At 52.6% G+C, this 13,335-nt stretch overlaps 27 non-coding genes across 27 annotated transcripts; 6 read left to right on the top strand and 21 right to left on the bottom strand.

Annotated features, from left to right (window-relative positions):
• Window positions 1-91: 91 nt before the first annotated feature.
• On the bottom strand, window positions 92-164 carry Trnam-cau (transfer RNA methionine (anticodon CAU)). The gene has a single exon. It is a non-coding gene; the product is annotated as a tRNA-Met (tRNA).
• Window positions 165-1,143: 979 nt separating this feature from the next.
• On the top strand, window positions 1,144-1,215 carry Trnag-ucc (transfer RNA glycine (anticodon UCC)). The gene has a single exon. It is a non-coding gene; the product is annotated as a tRNA-Gly (tRNA).
• Window positions 1,216-1,490: 275 nt separating this feature from the next.
• Trnas-aga (transfer RNA serine (anticodon AGA)) lies at window positions 1,491-1,572 on the bottom strand. The gene has a single exon. It is a non-coding gene; the product is annotated as a tRNA-Ser (tRNA).
• Window positions 1,573-1,711: 139 nt separating this feature from the next.
• Window positions 1,712-1,784, bottom strand: Trnak-uuu (transfer RNA lysine (anticodon UUU)). The gene has a single exon. It is a non-coding gene; the product is annotated as a tRNA-Lys (tRNA).
• A 296-nt stretch (window positions 1,785-2,080) lies between these two features.
• Window positions 2,081-2,152, bottom strand: Trnae-uuc (transfer RNA glutamic acid (anticodon UUC)). The gene has a single exon. It is a non-coding gene; the product is annotated as a tRNA-Glu (tRNA).
• Window positions 2,153-2,460: 308 nt separating this feature from the next.
• Trnam-cau (transfer RNA methionine (anticodon CAU)) lies at window positions 2,461-2,533 on the bottom strand. Its single transcript has one exon. It is a non-coding gene; the product is annotated as a tRNA-Met (tRNA).
• A 979-nt stretch (window positions 2,534-3,512) lies between these two features.
• On the top strand, window positions 3,513-3,584 carry Trnag-ucc (transfer RNA glycine (anticodon UCC)). The gene has a single exon. It is a non-coding gene; the product is annotated as a tRNA-Gly (tRNA).
• Window positions 3,585-3,859: 275 nt separating this feature from the next.
• Window positions 3,860-3,941, bottom strand: Trnas-aga (transfer RNA serine (anticodon AGA)). The gene has a single exon. It is a non-coding gene; the product is annotated as a tRNA-Ser (tRNA).
• A 139-nt stretch (window positions 3,942-4,080) lies between these two features.
• Trnak-uuu (transfer RNA lysine (anticodon UUU)) lies at window positions 4,081-4,153 on the bottom strand. The gene has a single exon. It is a non-coding gene; the product is annotated as a tRNA-Lys (tRNA).
• Window positions 4,154-4,449: 296 nt separating this feature from the next.
• On the bottom strand, window positions 4,450-4,521 carry Trnae-uuc (transfer RNA glutamic acid (anticodon UUC)). The gene has a single exon. It is a non-coding gene; the product is annotated as a tRNA-Glu (tRNA).
• Window positions 4,522-4,829: 308 nt separating this feature from the next.
• Trnam-cau (transfer RNA methionine (anticodon CAU)) lies at window positions 4,830-4,902 on the bottom strand. Its single transcript has one exon. It is a non-coding gene; the product is annotated as a tRNA-Met (tRNA).
• Window positions 4,903-5,881: 979 nt separating this feature from the next.
• Window positions 5,882-5,953, top strand: Trnag-ucc (transfer RNA glycine (anticodon UCC)). Its single transcript has one exon. It is a non-coding gene; the product is annotated as a tRNA-Gly (tRNA).
• Window positions 5,954-6,228: 275 nt separating this feature from the next.
• On the bottom strand, window positions 6,229-6,310 carry Trnas-aga (transfer RNA serine (anticodon AGA)). Its single transcript has one exon. It is a non-coding gene; the product is annotated as a tRNA-Ser (tRNA).
• Window positions 6,311-6,449: 139 nt separating this feature from the next.
• Window positions 6,450-6,522, bottom strand: Trnak-uuu (transfer RNA lysine (anticodon UUU)). Its single transcript has one exon. It is a non-coding gene; the product is annotated as a tRNA-Lys (tRNA).
• Window positions 6,523-6,818: 296 nt separating this feature from the next.
• Window positions 6,819-6,890, bottom strand: Trnae-uuc (transfer RNA glutamic acid (anticodon UUC)). The gene has a single exon. It is a non-coding gene; the product is annotated as a tRNA-Glu (tRNA).
• A 308-nt stretch (window positions 6,891-7,198) lies between these two features.
• On the bottom strand, window positions 7,199-7,271 carry Trnam-cau (transfer RNA methionine (anticodon CAU)). The gene has a single exon. It is a non-coding gene; the product is annotated as a tRNA-Met (tRNA).
• Window positions 7,272-8,251: 980 nt separating this feature from the next.
• Trnag-ucc (transfer RNA glycine (anticodon UCC)) lies at window positions 8,252-8,323 on the top strand. Its single transcript has one exon. It is a non-coding gene; the product is annotated as a tRNA-Gly (tRNA).
• Window positions 8,324-8,598: 275 nt separating this feature from the next.
• Window positions 8,599-8,680, bottom strand: Trnas-aga (transfer RNA serine (anticodon AGA)). The gene has a single exon. It is a non-coding gene; the product is annotated as a tRNA-Ser (tRNA).
• A 139-nt stretch (window positions 8,681-8,819) lies between these two features.
• Window positions 8,820-8,892, bottom strand: Trnak-uuu (transfer RNA lysine (anticodon UUU)). Its single transcript has one exon. It is a non-coding gene; the product is annotated as a tRNA-Lys (tRNA).
• Window positions 8,893-9,188: 296 nt separating this feature from the next.
• Trnae-uuc (transfer RNA glutamic acid (anticodon UUC)) lies at window positions 9,189-9,260 on the bottom strand. Its single transcript has one exon. It is a non-coding gene; the product is annotated as a tRNA-Glu (tRNA).
• Window positions 9,261-9,568: 308 nt separating this feature from the next.
• Window positions 9,569-9,641, bottom strand: Trnam-cau (transfer RNA methionine (anticodon CAU)). The gene has a single exon. It is a non-coding gene; the product is annotated as a tRNA-Met (tRNA).
• A 980-nt stretch (window positions 9,642-10,621) lies between these two features.
• On the top strand, window positions 10,622-10,693 carry Trnag-ucc (transfer RNA glycine (anticodon UCC)). Its single transcript has one exon. It is a non-coding gene; the product is annotated as a tRNA-Gly (tRNA).
• Window positions 10,694-10,968: 275 nt separating this feature from the next.
• On the bottom strand, window positions 10,969-11,050 carry Trnas-aga (transfer RNA serine (anticodon AGA)). The gene has a single exon. It is a non-coding gene; the product is annotated as a tRNA-Ser (tRNA).
• A 139-nt stretch (window positions 11,051-11,189) lies between these two features.
• Window positions 11,190-11,262, bottom strand: Trnak-uuu (transfer RNA lysine (anticodon UUU)). The gene has a single exon. It is a non-coding gene; the product is annotated as a tRNA-Lys (tRNA).
• Window positions 11,263-11,558: 296 nt separating this feature from the next.
• Window positions 11,559-11,630, bottom strand: Trnae-uuc (transfer RNA glutamic acid (anticodon UUC)). The gene has a single exon. It is a non-coding gene; the product is annotated as a tRNA-Glu (tRNA).
• A 308-nt stretch (window positions 11,631-11,938) lies between these two features.
• Window positions 11,939-12,011, bottom strand: Trnam-cau (transfer RNA methionine (anticodon CAU)). Its single transcript has one exon. It is a non-coding gene; the product is annotated as a tRNA-Met (tRNA).
• A 980-nt stretch (window positions 12,012-12,991) lies between these two features.
• On the top strand, window positions 12,992-13,063 carry Trnag-ucc (transfer RNA glycine (anticodon UCC)). The gene has a single exon. It is a non-coding gene; the product is annotated as a tRNA-Gly (tRNA).
• Window positions 13,064-13,335: the final 272 nt, after the last annotated feature.

Genomic DNA, 13,335 nt, shown 5'->3' with positions numbered 1-13,335 from the left:
GTAGCCTCCTTGTGGATAACGAACGACAATTAAGTTCGTTCCCTAGCAACAGCAACGCCGTTAATTCAGCCATGATGTACAGCAAATTAAATGCCCCGGGTGAGGATCGAACTCACGACCTTAAGATTATGAGACTTACGCGCTACCTACTGCGCTACCGAGGCACGTTGCAAGCAACGTTACAGGAAACTTGGTAAGTCTCGCATATTAGAGATAGACAGTTTGCGCTTTCTCAAGAATCTGTTGTGTTGCTACACGTGCTTTCCCTACTTGCTAGATTAAACTGCTGCCGCAGCTTTTTCAACGGAACGTAGCACTGCCCGAGGTTACAGTACATCGCCCTTGCGGCACCTGAACACAGCGGCCTGTTGGGCCAGGCCGACGTTAGAGTTCAGAAATAGCACGCGACCGTCCAAGTACGGTCTACTGCGTGCTGCGTGTATGGTTCTTCTCACAGCGAATCCTGCTATACATTCCTGAGGCTGACGCAGCTCAGGCGAGGAATCGGCGCGGCAGCATTATAGCGAGAACAGCAGAACGATGCATCGGCCGGGAATCGAACCCGGGCCGTCCGCATGCTAAGCGAGCATTCACCAATTTTTTTTTTTTTTGTTCCCATTTCTTTCCTTGCATTTGTTGGGGGCGGACGTCCGATGACGCCCGTTCAAGTTCATCGTTGACTCGGTCTTTTATTACAGAGGGCAGATAACTCTCAGACCGAACACGCTGAGCTATCGTGCCGGCAAGCCTTACGATTATGAGACTTACGCGCTGCCTACTGCACTACTGAGGCACATGCCATTGAACCACCGATGCTCGACAAGCTGCCCGTGCTTCCCGAGCACTTTTCTGCATGGGAAAGTGGGATTGCCACCCAGCGACGTCGGATACAACCGAAAAAAGTGCTACACACGTGGAGTCCTCCACTACATTGCCTTAAAACGAATGCTCATCACTATCGTGTGAGTAACCTTGCGGCCGCGGCGACTAGTCTTGCCCAAAGACGCAGCGTGCGTGGAGGCGCTACCCGAATGCGTGTGGATGCACCCTCCTACCTCGAAAAGCGCCTGCAGCTACTATCACCGTGGGCCGCTGCTGGCGGGCGGGAAGCCGACACAGCGGGGCGTTGCGAGCAGCGGCAGTGCGGTGGTGGTGTAATGGTGAGCATAGTTGCCTTCCAAGCAGTTGATCCGGGTTCGATTCCCGGCCACCGCAAGTGGCGCTGGTTTTTTCGTATGAGTATGTGAGCCGCGTGCTGTTACATGAAGGTTTTTTTCGTCGTTGCTCCACGCAGACCATCCTGTAGTATGTCCCGACTTGTCCCGACTTTGCTCGGCTGACGCGAAAGCTGACGCTTGGAATTCGCCCTTATCAAAATGACAGGCACTATAAACGGCTGTGAGAGGCGAGATGTGGAGAGGTACCAAAACGACAGGCAAACTGCGAAATTTTCTGCTCGTTCTTCTTAAACAAAAAAAGAAAAAAACCGACGCAGTCGGTAGGACTCGAACCTACGCTCCCAGAGGGAATCTGATTTCTAGTCAGACGCCTTAACCACTCGGCCACGACTGCTCGTAACTGAAGTTTCCCTGGAATCGTGAGAAATGCAACCGGTCTGCGCAGAATGTTGACAGGAAACGAACTCTGTGCACTGATTACGGCAGGGCTACCATCGCTACGAGACGAGCCATTGCGGAAACGTTAAAATCTTCGCCCGGACAGGGACTTGAACCCTGGACCCTTAGGTTAAAAGCCTAATGCTCTACCGACTGAGCTATCCGGGCTCACCCTTGTTGTGGATGGAGCGGCTGCAAGCAATGTGAATAACTGGAACGCGTGTGTAGGCGTACTACGGTAACAGCTGGCTTCTGCCGCAACTGGCGACTTCACCGACTTCCCACTGACGCTGGTAGCAGCCCAACAGCGGACCAGTGCCACTTCTCCCTTTATTCCGGTGCCGACAGTAATTGCATCATGTGCCTGTTTTCCCCGATTACGTTCGGCCGAAGCTCCGGAGGGTGGGCGACAAACGACAGTTCGAAGGCCAAAACATGGAGCGTTGTGTGCGCAAAAACTTCCGTTCCGGTACCGGGAATCGAACCCGGGCCTCCTGGGTGAAAGCCAGGTATCCTAGCCACTAGACCACACCGGATTTGCTCGATAAGCGTGAGATCTTCTCCGTCTCCTCTCGTATTTCGTGCTGAATCTGGTCTCAGTGGTGTTCTCTGTTTGCGAGCATATTTGCGCCTACAGACTGGCATGGCGCACAGCTCGAAATTGACTATTCATTATTTTACTCATAACAAGGGAAGAGAAAGATCAAAGTTGTACGTTGTCATAATTGGAAATAAACATATTGACGCTGAGGTGTAGCCTCCTTGTGGATAACGAACGACAATTAAGTTCGTTCCCTAGCAACAGCAACGCCGTTAATTCAGCCATGATGTACAGCAAATTAAATGCCCCGGGTGAGGATCGAACTCACGACCTTAAGATTATGAGACTTACGCGCTACCTACTGCGCTACCGAGGCACGTTGCAAGCAACGTTACAGGAAACTTGGTAAGTCTCGCATATTAGAGATAGACAGTTTGCGCTTTCTCAAGAATCTGTTGTGTTGCTACACGTGCTTTCCCTACTTGCTAGATTAAACTGCTGCCGCAGCTTTTTCAACGGAACGTAGCACTGCCCGAGGTTACAGTACATCGCCCTTGCGGCACCTGAACACAGCGGCCTGTTGGGCCAGGCCGACGTTAGAGTTCAGAAATAGCACGCGACCGTCCAAGTACGGTCTACTGCGTGCTGCGTGTATGGTTCTTCTCACAGCGAATCCTGCTATACATTCCTGAGGCTGACGCAGCTCAGGCGAGGAATCGGCGCGGCAGCATTATAGCGAGAACAGCAGAACGATGCATCGGCCGGGAATCGAACCCGGGCCGTCCGCATGCTAAGCGAGCATTCACCAATTTTTTTTTTTTTTGTTCCCATTTCTTTCCTTGCATTTGTTGGGGGCGGACGTCCGATGACGCCCGTTCAAGTTCATCGTTGACTCGGTCTTTTATTACAGAGGGCAGATAACTCTCAGACCGAACACGCTGAGCTATCGTGCCGGCAAGCCTTACGATTATGAGACTTACGCGCTGCCTACTGCACTACTGAGGCACATGCCATTGAACCACCGATGCTCGACAAGCTGCCCGTGCTTCCCGAGCACTTTTCTGCATGGGAAAGTGGGATTGCCACCCAGCGACGTCGGATACAACCGAAAAAAGTGCTACACACGTGGAGTCCTCCACTACATTGCCTTAAAACGAATGCTCATCACTATCGTGTGAGTAACCTTGCGGCCGCGGCGACTAGTCTTGCCCAAAGACGCAGCGTGCGTGGAGGCGCTACCCGAATGCGTGTGGATGCACCCTCCTACCTCGAAAAGCGCCTGCAGCTACTATCACCGTGGGCCGCTGCTGGCGGGCGGGAAGCCGACACAGCGGGGCGTTGCGAGCAGCGGCAGTGCGGTGGTGGTGTAATGGTGAGCATAGTTGCCTTCCAAGCAGTTGATCCGGGTTCGATTCCCGGCCACCGCAAGTGGCGCTGGTTTTTTCGTATGAGTATGTGAGCCGCGTGCTGTTACATGAAGGTTTTTTTCGTCGTTGCTCCACGCAGACCATCCTGTAGTATGTCCCGACTTGTCCCGACTTTGCTCGGCTGACGCGAAAGCTGACGCTTGGAATTCGCCCTTATCAAAATGACAGGCACTATAAACGGCTGTGAGAGGCGAGGTGTGGAGAGGTACCAAAACGACAGGCAAACTGCGAAATTTTCTGCTCGTTCTTCTTAAACAAAAAAAGAAAAAAACCGACGCAGTCGGTAGGACTCGAACCTACGCTCCCAGAGGGAATCTGATTTCTAGTCAGACGCCTTAACCACTCGGCCACGACTGCTCGTAACTGAAGTTTCCCTGGAATCGTGAGAAATGCAACCGGTCTGCGCAGAATGTTGACAGGAAACGAACTCTGTGCACTGATTACGGCAGGGCTACCATCGCTACGAGACGAGCCATTGCGGAAACGTTAAAATCTTCGCCCGGACAGGGACTTGAACCCTGGACCCTTAGGTTAAAAGCCTAATGCTCTACCGACTGAGCTATCCGGGCTCACCCTTGTTGTGGATGGAGCGGCTGCAAGCAATGTGAATAACTGGAACGCGTGTGTAGGCGTACTACGGTAACAGCTGGCTTCTGCCGCAACTGGCGACTTCACCGACTTCCCACTGACGCTGGTAGCAGCCCAACAGCGGACCAGTGCCACTTCTCCCTTTATTCCGGTGCCGACAGTAATTGCATCATGTGCCTGTTTTCCCCGATTACGTTCGGCCGAAGCTCCGGAGGGTGGGCGACAAACGACAGTTCGAAGGCCAAAACATGGAGCGTTGTGTGCGCAAAAACTTCCGTTCCGGTACCGGGAATCGAACCCGGGCCTCCTGGGTGAAAGCCAGGTATCCTAGCCACTAGACCACACCGGATTTGCTCGATAAGCGTGAGATCTTCTCCGTCTCCTCTCGTATTTCGTGCTGAATCTGGTCTCAGTGGTGTTCTCTGTTTGCGAGCATATTTGCGCCTACAGACTGGCATGGCGCACAGCTCGAAATTGACTATTCATTATTTTACTCATAACAAGGGAAGAGAAAGATCAAAGTTGTACGTTGTCATAATTGGAAATAAACATATTGACGCTGAGGTGTAGCCTCCTTGTGGATAACGAACGACAATTAAGTTCGTTCCCTAGCAACAGCAACGCCGTTAATTCAGCCATGATGTACAGCAAATTAAATGCCCCGGGTGAGGATCGAACTCACGACCTTAAGATTATGAGACTTACGCGCTACCTACTGCGCTACCGAGGCACGTTGCAAGCAACGTTACAGGAAACTTGGTAAGTCTCGCATATTAGAGATAGACAGTTTGCGCTTTCTCAAGAATCTGTTGTGTTGCTACACGTGCTTTCCCTACTTGCTAGATTAAACTGCTGCCGCAGCTTTTTCAACGGAACGTAGCACTGCCCGAGGTTACAGTACATCGCCCTTGCGGCACCTGAACACAGCGGCCTGTTGGGCCAGGCCGACGTTAGAGTTCAGAAATAGCACGCGACCGTCCAAGTACGGTCTACTGCGTGCTGCGTGTATGGTTCTTCTCACAGCGAATCCTGCTATACATTCCTGAGGCTGACGCAGCTCAGGCGAGGAATCGGCGCGGCAGCATTATAGCGAGAACAGCAGAACGATGCATCGGCCGGGAATCGAACCCGGGCCGTCCGCATGCTAAGCGAGCATTCACCAATTTTTTTTTTTTTTGTTCCCATTAGTCCATTTCTGCTTGTTGGGGGCGGACGTCCGATGACGCCCGTTCAAGTTCATCGTTGACTCGGTCTTTTATTACAGAGGGCAGATAACTCTCAGACCGAACACGCTGAGCTATCGTGCCGGCAAGCCTTACGATTATGAGACTTACGCGCTGCCTACTGCACTACTGAGGCACATGCCATTGAACCACCGATGCTCGACAAGCTGCCCGTGCTTCCCGAGCACTTTTCTGCATGGGAAAGTGGGATTGCCACCCAGCGACGTCGGATACAACCGAAAAAAGTGCTACACACGTGGAGTCCTCCACTACATTGCCTTAAAACGAATGCTCATCACTATCGTGTGAGTAACCTTGCGGCCGCGGCGACTAGTCTTGCCCAAAGACGCAGCGTGCGTGGAGGCGCTACCCGAATGCGTGTGGATGCACCCTCCTACCTCGAAAAGCGCCTGCAGCTACTATCACCGTGGGCCGCTGCTGGCGGGCGGGAAGCCGACACAGCGGGGCGTTGCGAGCAGCGGCTGTGCGGTGGTGGTGTAATGGTGAGCATAGTTGCCTTCCAAGCAGTTGATCCGGGTTCGATTCCCGGCCACCGCAAGTGGCGCTGGTTTTTTCGTATGAGTATGTGAGCCGCGTGCTGTTACATGAAGGTTTTTTTCGTCGTTGCTCCACGCAGACCATCCTGTAGTATGTCCCGACTTGTCCCGACTTTGCTCGGCTGACGCGAAAGCTGACGCTTGGAATTCGCCCTTATCAAAATGACAGGCACTATAAACGGCTGTGAGAGGCGAGGTGTGGAGAGGTACCAAAACGACAGGCAAACTGCGAAATTTTCTGCTCGTTCTTCTTAAACAAAAAAAGAAAAAAACCGACGCAGTCGGTAGGACTCGAACCTACGCTCCCAGAGGGAATCTGATTTCTAGTCAGACGCCTTAACCACTCGGCCACGACTGCTCGTAACTGAAGTTTCCCTGGAATCGTGAGAAATGCAACCGGTCTGCGCAGAATGTTGACAGGAAACGAACTCTGTGCACTGATTACGGCAGGGCTACCATCGCTACGAGACGAGCCATTGCGGAAACGTTAAAATCTTCGCCCGGACAGGGACTTGAACCCTGGACCCTTAGGTTAAAAGCCTAATGCTCTACCGACTGAGCTATCCGGGCTCACCCTTGTTGCGGATGGAGCGGCTGCAAGCAATGTGAATAACTGGAACGCGTGTGTAGGCGTACTACGGTAACAGCTGGCTTCTGCCGCAACTGGCGACTTCACCGACTTCCCACTGACGCTGGTAGCAGCCCAACAGCGGACCAGTGCCACTTCTCCCTTTATTCCGGTGCCGACAGTAATTGCATCATGTGCCTGTTTTCCCCGATTACGTTCGGCCGAAGCTCCGGAGGGTGGGCGACAAACGACAGTTCGAAGGCCAAAACATGGAGCGTTGTGTGCGCAAAAACTTCCGTTCCGGTACCGGGAATCGAACCCGGGCCTCCTGGGTGAAAGCCAGGTATCCTAGCCACTAGACCACACCGGATTTGCTCGATAAGCGTGAGATCTTCTCCGTCTCCTCTCGTATTTCGTGCTGAATCTGGTCTCAGTGGTGTTCTCTGTTTGCGAGCATATTTGCGCCTACAGACTGGCATGGCGCACAGCTCGAAATTGACTATTCATTATTTTACTCATAACAAGGGAAGAGAAAGATCAAAGTTGTACGTTGTCATAATTGGAAATAAACATATTGACGCTGAGGTGTAGCCTCCTTGTGGATAACGAACGACAATTAAGTTCGTTCCCTAGCAACAGCAACGCCGTTAATTCAGCCATGATGTACAGCAAATTAAATGCCCCGGGTGAGGATCGAACTCACGACCTTAAGATTATGAGACTTACGCGCTACCTACTGCGCTACCGAGGCACGTTGCAAGCAACGTTACAGGAAACTTGGTAAGTCTCGCATATTAGAGATAGACAGTTTGCGCTTTCTCAAGAATCTGTTGTGTTGCTACACGTGCTTTCCCTACTTGCTAGATTAAACTGCTGCCGCAGCTTTTTCAACGGAACGCAGCACTGCCCGAGGTTACAGTACATCGCCCTTGCGGCACCTGAACACAGCGGCCTGTTGGGCCAGGCCGACGTTAGAGTTCAGAAATAGCACGCGACCGTCCAAGTACGGTCTACTGCGTGCTGCGTGTATGGTTCTTCTCACAGCGAATCCTGCTATACATTCCTGAGGCTGACGCAGCTCAGGCGAGGAATCGGCGCGGCAGCATTATAGCGAGAACAGCAGAACGATGCATCGGCCGGGAATCGAACCCGGGCCGTCCGCATGCTAAGCGAGCATTCACCAATTTTTTTTTTTTTTTGTTCCCATTTCTTTCCTTGCATTTGTTGGGGGCGGACGTCCGATGACGCCCGTTCAAGTTCATCGTTGACTCGGTCTTTTATTACAGAGGGCAGATAACTCTCAGACCGAACACGCTGAGCTATCGTGCCGGCAAGCCTTACGATTATGAGACTTACGCGCTGCCTACTGCACTACTGAGGCACATGCCATTGAACCACCGATGCTCGACAAGCTGCCCGTGCTTCCCGAGCACTTTTCTGCATGGGAAAGTGGGATTGCCACCCAGCGACGTCGGATACAACCGAAAAAAGTGCTACACACGTGGAGTCCTCCACTACATTGCCTTAAAACGAATGCTCATCACTATCGTGTGAGTAACCTTGCGGCCGCGGCGACTAGTCTTGCCCAAAGACGCAGCGTGCGTGGAGGCGCTACCCGAATGCGTGTGGATGCACCCTCCTACCTCGAAAAGCGCCTGCAGCTACTATCACCGTGGGCCGCTGCTGGCGGGCGGGAAGCCGACACAGCGGGGCGTTGCGAGCAGCGGCTGTGCGGTGGTGGTGTAATGGTGAGCATAGTTGCCTTCCAAGCAGTTGATCCGGGTTCGATTCCCGGCCACCGCAAGTGGCGCTGGTTTTTTCGTATGAGTATGTGAGCCGCGTGCTGTTACATGAAGGTTTTTTTCGTCGTTGCTCCACGCAGACCATCCTGTAGTATGTCCCGACTTGTCCCGACTTTGCTCGGCTGACGCGAAAGCTGACGCTTGGAATTCGCCCTTATCAAAATGACAGGCACTATAAACGGCTGTGAGAGGCGAGGTGTGGAGAGGTACCAAAACGACAGGCAAACTGCGAAATTTTCTGCTCGTTCTTCTTAAACAAAAAAAGAAAAAAACCGACGCAGTCGGTAGGACTCGAACCTACGCTCCCAGAGGGAATCTGATTTCTAGTCAGACGCCTTAACCACTCGGCCACGACTGCTCGTAACTGAAGTTTCCCTGGAATCGTGAGAAATGCAACCGGTCTGCGCAGAATGTTGACAGGAAACGAACTCTGTGCACTGATTACGGCAGGGCTACCATCGCTACGAGACGAGCCATTGCGGAAACGTTAAAATCTTCGCCCGGACAGGGACTTGAACCCTGGACCCTTAGGTTAAAAGCCTAATGCTCTACCGACTGAGCTATCCGGGCTCACCCTTGTTGCGGATGGAGCGGCTGCAAGCAATGTGAATAACTGGAACGCGTGTGTAGGCGTACTACGGTAACAGCTGGCTTCTGCCGCAACTGGCGACTTCACCGACTTCCCACTGACGCTGGTAGCAGCCCAACAGCGGACCAGTGCCACTTCTCCCTTTATTCCGGTGCCGACAGTAATTGCATCATGTGCCTGTTTTCCCCGATTACGTTCGGCCGAAGCTCCGGAGGGTGGGCGACAAACGACAGTTCGAAGGCCAAAACATGGAGCGTTGTGTGCGCAAAAACTTCCGTTCCGGTACCGGGAATCGAACCCGGGCCTCCTGGGTGAAAGCCAGGTATCCTAGCCACTAGACCACACCGGATTTGCTCGATAAGCGTGAGATCTTCTCCGTCTCCTCTCGTATTTCGTGCTGAATCTGGTCTCAGTGGTGTTCTCTGTTTGCGAGCATATTTGCGCCTACAGACTGGCATGGCGCACAGCTCGAAATTGACTATTCATTATTTTACTCATAACAAGGGAAGAGAAAGATCAAAGTTGTACGTTGTCATAATTGGAAATAAACATATTGACGCTGAGGTGTAGCCTCCTTGTGGATAACGAACGACAATTAAGTTCGTTCCCTAGCAACAGCAACGCCGTTAATTCAGCCATGATGTACAGCAAATTAAATGCCCCGGGTGAGGATCGAACTCACGACCTTAAGATTATGAGACTTACGCGCTACCTACTGCGCTACCGAGGCACGTTGCAAGCAACGTTACAGGAAACTTGGTAAGTCTCGCATATTAGAGATAGACAGTTTGCGCTTTCTCAAGAATCTGTTGTGTTGCTACACGTGCTTTCCCTACTTGCTAGATTAAACTGCTGCCGCAGCTTTTTCAACGGAACGCAGCACTGCCCGAGGTTACAGTACATCGCCCTTGCGGCACCTGAACACAGCGGCCTGTTGGGCCAGGCCGACGTTAGAGTTCAGAAATAGCACGCGACCGTCCAAGTACGGTCTACTGCGTGCTGCGTGTATGGTTCTTCTCACAGCGAATCCTGCTATACATTCCTGAGGCTGACGCAGCTCAGGCGAGGAATCGGCGCGGCAGCATTATAGCGAGAACAGCAGAACGATGCATCGGCCGGGAATCGAACCCGGGCCGTCCGCATGCTAAGCGAGCATTCACCAATTTTTTTTTTTTTTTGTTCCCATTTCTTTCCTTGCATTTGTTGGGGGCGGACGTCCGATGACGCCCGTTCAAGTTCATCGTTGACTCGGTCTTTTATTACAGAGGGCAGATAACTCTCAGACCGAACACGCTGAGCTATCGTGCCGGCAAGCCTTACGATTATGAGACTTACGCGCTGCCTACTGCACTACTGAGGCACATGCCATTGAACCACCGATGCTCGACAAGCTGCCCGTGCTTCCCGAGCACTTTTCTGCATGGGAAAGTGGGATTGCCACCCAGCGACGTCGGATACAACCGAAAAAAGTGCTACACACGTGGAGTCCTCCACTACATTGCCTTAAAACGAATGCTCATCACTATCGTGTGAGTAACCTTGCGGCCGCGGCGACTAGTCTTGCCCAAAGACGCAGCGTGCGTGGAGGCGCTACCCGAATGCGTGTGGATGCACCCTCCTACCTCGAAAAGCGCCTGCAGCTACTATCACCGTGGGCCGCTGCTGGCGGGCGGGAAGCCGACACAGCGGGGCGTTGCGAGCAGCGGCTGTGCGGTGGTGGTGTAATGGTGAGCATAGTTGCCTTCCAAGCAGTTGATCCGGGTTCGATTCCCGGCCACCGCAAGTGGCGCTGGTTTTTTCGTATGAGTATGTGAGCCGCGTGCTGTTACATGAAGGTTTTTTTCGTCGTTGCTCCACGCAGACCATCCTGTAGTATGTCCCGACTTGTCCCGACTTTGCTCGGCTGACGCGAAAGCTGACGCTTGGAATTCGCCCTTATCAAAATGACAGGCACTATAAACGGCTGTGAGAGGCGAGGTGTGGAGAGGTACCAAAACGACAGGCAAACTGCGAAATTTTCTGCTCGTTCTTCTTAAACAAAAAAAGAAAAAAACCGACGCAGTCGGTAGGACTCGAACCTACGCTCCCAGAGGGAATCTGATTTCTAGTCAGACGCCTTAACCACTCGGCCACGACTGCTCGTAACTGAAGTTTCCCTGGAATCGTGAGAAATGCAACCGGTCTGCGCAGAATGTTGACAGGAAACGAACTCTGTGCACTGATTACGGCAGGGCTACCATCGCTACGAGACGAGCCATTGCGGAAACGTTAAAATCTTCGCCCGGACAGGGACTTGAACCCTGGACCCTTAGGTTAAAAGCCTAATGCTCTACCGACTGAGCTATCCGGGCTCACCCTTGTTGCGGATGGAGCGGCTGCAAGCAATGTGAATAACTGGAACGCGTGTGTAGGCGTACTACGGTAACAGCTGGCTTCTGCCGCAACTGGCGACTTCACCGACTTCCCACTGACGCTGGTAGCAGCCCAACAGCGGACCAGTGCCACTTCTCCCTTTATTCCGGTGCCGACAGTAATTGCATCATGTGCCTGTTTTCCCCGATTACGTTCGGCCGAAGCTCCGGAGGGTGGGCGACAAACGACAGTTCGAAGGCCAAAACATGGAGCGTTGTGTGCGCAAAAACTTCCGTTCCGGTACCGGGAATCGAACCCGGGCCTCCTGGGTGAAAGCCAGGTATCCTAGCCACTAGACCACACCGGATTTGCTCGATAAGCGTGAGATCTTCTCCGTCTCCTCTCGTATTTCGTGCTGAATCTGGTCTCAGTGGTGTTCTCTGTTTGCGAGCATATTTGCGCCTACAGACTGGCATGGCGCACAGCTCGAAATTGACTATTCATTATTTTACTCATAACAAGGGAAGAGAAAGATCAAAGTTGTACGTTGTCATAATTGGAAATAAACATATTGACGCTGAGGTGTAGCCTCCTTGTGGATAACGAACGACAATTAAGTTCGTTCCCTAGCAACAGCAACGCCGTTAATTCAGCCATGATGTACAGCAAATTAAATGCCCCGGGTGAGGATCGAACTCACGACCTTAAGATTATGAGACTTACGCGCTACCTACTGCGCTACCGAGGCACGTTGCAAGCAACGTTACAGGAAACTTGGTAAGTCTCGCATATTAGAGATAGACAGTTTGCGCTTTCTCAAGAATCTGTTGTGTTGCTACACGTGCTTTCCCTACTTGCTAGATTAAACTGCTGCCGCAGCTTTTTCAACGGAACGCAGCACTGCCCGAGGTTACAGTACATCGCCCTTGCGGCACCTGAACACAGCGGCCTGTTGGGCCAGGCCGACGTTAGAGTTCAGAAATAGCACGCGACCGTCCAAGTACGGTCTACTGCGTGCTGCGTGTATGGTTCTTCTCACAGCGAATCCTGCTATACATTCCTGAGGCTGACGCAGCTCAGGCGAGGAATCGGCGCGGCAGCATTATAGCGAGAACAGCAGAACGATGCATCGGCCGGGAATCGAACCCGGGCCGTCCGCATGCTAAGCGAGCATTCACCAATTTTTTTTTTTTTTTGTTCCCATTTCTTTCCTTGCATTTGTTGGGGGCGGACGTCCGATGACGCCCGTTCAAGTTCATCGTTGACTCGGTCTTTTATTACAGAGGGCAGATAACTCTCAGACCGAACACGCTGAGCTATCGTGCCGGCAAGCCTTACGATTATGAGACTTACGCGCTGCCTACTGCACTACTGAGGCACATGCCATTGAACCACCGATGCTCGACAAGCTGCCCGTGCTTCCCGAGCACTTTTCTGCATGGGAAAGTGGGATTGCCACCCAGCGACGTCGGATACAACCGAAAAAAGTGCTACACACGTGGAGTCCTCCACTACATTGCCTTAAAACGAATGCTCATCACTATCGTGTGAGTAACCTTGCGGCCGCGGCGACTAGTCTTGCCCAAAGACGCAGCGTGCGTGGAGGCGCTACCCGAATGCGTGTGGATGCACCCTCCTACCTCGAAAAGCGCCTGCAGCTACTATCACCGTGGGCCGCTGCTGGCGGGCGGGAAGCCGACACAGCGGGGCGTTGCGAGCAGCGGCTGTGCGGTGGTGGTGTAATGGTGAGCATAGTTGCCTTCCAAGCAGTTGATCCGGGTTCGATTCCCGGCCACCGCAAGTGGCGCTGGTTTTTTCGTATGAGTATGTGAGCCGCGTGCTGTTACATGAAGGTTTTTTTCGTCGTTGCTCCACGCAGACCATCCTGTAGTATGTCCCGACTTGTCCCGACTTTGCTCGGCTGACGCGAAAGCTGACGCTTGGAATTCGCCCTTATCAAAATGACAGGCACTATAAACGGCTGTGAGAGGCGAGGTGTGGAGAGGTACCAAAACGACAGGCAAACTGCGAAATTTTCTGCTCGTTCTTCTTAAACAAAAAAAGAAAAAAAC

The sequence above is a fragment of the Schistocerca nitens genome, chromosome 4, assembly GCF_023898315.1.
Source record: "Schistocerca nitens isolate TAMUIC-IGC-003100 chromosome 4, iqSchNite1.1, whole genome shotgun sequence".
Classification (NCBI taxonomy): Eukaryota; Metazoa; Arthropoda; class Insecta; order Orthoptera; family Acrididae; genus Schistocerca; species Schistocerca nitens.
Note: the sequence above shows the minus strand (reverse complement) of the source record. Positions and strands in the feature narration are given on the sequence as shown.